A 3478-nucleotide genomic window follows, 5' to 3' on the forward strand; every position below is an offset into this window, starting at 1 on the left:
GGGAGCAAATAAATACCCCTTTCTTGGCCTTTTGACCATGATCAATGTGTAGTATCTGTTCCGACAGATACTGCAAGAAAAGACCATATGTGGGGGCAGCCCCGCATATAAGACCTTGGTCAGTATATGGGGTAACCCTTCATACCAATTGTCACTAACTCCCCTGGGAGTTTGTCCCCATTTCCTCTTCACTCCTCACATTAAAGATCAGTCTTGTGCCTAATTTGCTCGGTGCAAGAGCAAATAAATACCCTTTTTTTGGCCTTTTGGCCAAGATCAAAGTGTAATATCTGTTCTTACTACATCCTGTACTTATGTTTGTAACTTTGTGATATAAAGTGGGTGATCAATTTTCTGTATTATTTTAATGTAAAATGATCGCCCACTTTACAGTCATTCAAGTCATTCTCCAGATAATTCATGTTGTTTTGAAGGATTCCAGTTATTTTTTTAAGCATTCAAGTCATTCTTAATGTCATTCAATTCATCCTTAAGTTCATTAAAGTCATTCTAAGTCATTTACTTTTTATTTATTTAAGTCATTTCAGCCCATTTTTCGGTCATTTTAGTTTATCTTTAAGAATTTCATGTGAATCCTACATTCACGCATTCATTCATTACACAAAAAGCGAGGTTACAATTGAAAATGCTTTTATTCATAATTATATGGATAAATTAACGGCGAATTTAGAAAGATATAAAGAGAAATATGTGCAATTATGGAGAGAAGCAGTGAGCATTTTATCGTGCTTTGATAAAATTCAGTTCGCTAAGTATATTGCAATTTTACAAACTAGTTCTTAATTTAACCAAAAATCGCAGCATTTAATACAATATATATAAAATAGAAATTTGGATGTACTACCAATTCTAATATTGGAAAGAACGTCTTGAATCTATCTTCCCATGATCTTTCTGCCTCTGAATTATTAATACTTGATCATGGTTTAGATTTTTGTATGCCATAACCTGGTATCAAACGGGAAGAGGTATTTTCTGAATTTGAAATCCTTAATGCCCAAGCAGGAAAACTTTCACCAGTCTCTGAAATTAAAGTAAGGGATTTAAAAGCAAGATTAAACGACCTGGCCTATAACTATGCAAGTACACCAATTTTCTATTCATAGTTTAAATGGCGCAAAGAGCATTATTCAGTTATTAAAACTTTGCGAAAAAATAAATCGTTAGTAATTACTAGACCAGATAAAGTTCAGGGTGTGTTAATGTTAGATCATCATGATTATGTCGAGAAAATTGAACGGCACGGATACATTTGTAAATGTGGGCCATGATCGTACAACCTCTTTAGAATCTAAATTTCAAAAGACATTAGTTAAGTGGGTCAAGAGTGGTGTACTGCCATTGGACAAAGCTAATGAGATAAGGCCCTCAGGATCGATACGCCCTAGTTTCTACGGTTTACCGAAAACTCATAAAGTAGGTATTCCCTTAAGGCCCATTTTGTCTATGGTATGGTCATCACAACATAAAGTTGCCAAATTGATCTTACATATCCTCCAACCAGTATTGAAATATAGTAAATACTGTTTGAAAGATTCATTTTATTTTGCAGACTTTATTCAGAGGTCTAAGGTTGTTAATAAATTGGTGTGTTCTTACGATATTAGCAACCTATTTACTTGCGTCTCGATTTCAGAGACTATAGATAGCTGTACAAATTTTTATAGCGTAGTCAGATATCGCCCCCTCCCATTTCTGAAAGTATATTCGTTGAATTTATGAAATTTGCTACTACATCAGTTGAATTCAGCTTCAACGATGTAATGCATCGGTAAATAGAAGGTGTATCGATGGGCTCAGTTTTGGGCCCGATAATGGCGAATATTTTCGTGGGTTTCCATGAAGAGCAATTGATTTCTGAACCCATCAAACCAATAATCTATTTTCGCTATGTGGACGACACATTTTGTCTCTTCGATGACCAAACAGAGGCAAATAATTTTTTCTCCTTACTTAATAAAATGCATCCCGCGTTACAGTAGACTTATGAAGGAGAGTCTAATTCATCCCTAGCTTTCCATGATGTATTGGTAACGTAAACATGATCAAGTTACCTTACATCAGTATACCGTAAGCCCACGTTCACGGGAGTGTATACACGTTGGGATAAATTTTGCCCTCGAAAACGTAAGATATATTTAATTTGGAACCTAACACATTCTGCCCTTATGATCTGCTCCAAATCAAAATTGGATGAGGAATTCAAAATAATTACTGACACCTTCTCCAAAAATGGGTACCCGTTTGATGTGATTAGGTCAGTTATATAGAGGTAAATAGCAGAGTTCTCTGTAACTAAAATTTAAACGGTCAATAAATGCCCAGTATATCTGCGTTTACCTGGGTGGGAGGAGTAAGTGAGAAATGTGCAAAGCAAATCAGTTCAACGGTGTAAAATTGTTATTTTGCTTCAAATGTAGATGTTGTGTTCTCTACGAGAACGTTTATGCCATACTCTCGAAAAGATGTTCTACCCCTCCCCATCATAATAATAATGCCATTTACAATTTTCCCTCTCAAGCAGAAGGAACGCCTCTAAGGTTTGAGCGTGATTAGTCTCTAGGATCTTCGAGTAATATAAAGTTATTGCGTTTTTGGGGGATTTTTCCTCCCCATACATAACGCAACGTTATCTGTACATAATCTCGATTCCCATTCGTGCTTTCCTACTTTTTTTCACTCAAATCCCTCGATACAGCTTTGATAAAGCGAGGGCGAAACCGGTCAGCTTACTCCCCCATTTTCTTTTTTCCCTTTTTATTCTCTTCACCCCGTTAATTTTATTTTAAACGTGGATTTTATTTTAATACTTTAATCCGGAGTTTTCGTCTTCCCTTCGTGATTGCATTATATAAATGTTGTACCCCTCAAAGAAGCATGATATATATATATATATATATATATATATATATATATATACAGAGAGAGATGCATGTGTATATATATATGCATGTATATTTATATTATATTATATATATATATATATATATATATATATATATATATATACTAGTAAAAGTACCCGTCGTTGACTTGATTCAAAAACAGCTTACAGAAAATGGACTCTAATTTATGAAAGTATGATAGGTTATGAAAAGGAAGGATTGTAAATTTGGGGGTATCAAAACCAAAGCAAAATATGGTGAAAATAAAAATAAAATAGATAAACCCCATAATTTATTATACCATACTTTTTCACACTGAAACACTTATCACAATATTCTGTGCATCAGCAACGCTCTGATCCCCATCTGGCATCAATTGTGATGGATGGCTCTCGTCTGGGTGAGGCCCCGTGTTTTGACAAGCTTCTGGGTTTGGCCTTTACTCCTGATCTGAAAAGGAACACGTACATCGAGTCTGTTGCCATGGTCGCTGGAAAGATGGTAGGATCCTTCTACCGCTTCAGAAGATATCTCACTACTGATGCAATTCCCTATCTATATAAAAGCCAAGT

The 3478-nt window shown here is 35.2% G+C and overlaps 1 pseudogene; it reads left to right on the forward strand.

Annotated features, from left to right (window-relative positions):
* Positions 1 to 249: 249 nt before the first annotated feature.
* Positions 250 to 391, forward strand: LOC145265381 (U2 spliceosomal RNA; annotated as a pseudogene).
* The last annotated feature ends 3087 nt before the right edge of the window (positions 392 to 3478 follow it).

This window comes from Euprymna scolopes, chromosome 3 (genome assembly GCF_053919585.1).
Source record: "Euprymna scolopes isolate OS-2025 chromosome 3, ASM5391958v1, whole genome shotgun sequence".
Classification (NCBI taxonomy): Eukaryota; Metazoa; Mollusca; class Cephalopoda; order Sepiida; family Sepiolidae; genus Euprymna; species Euprymna scolopes.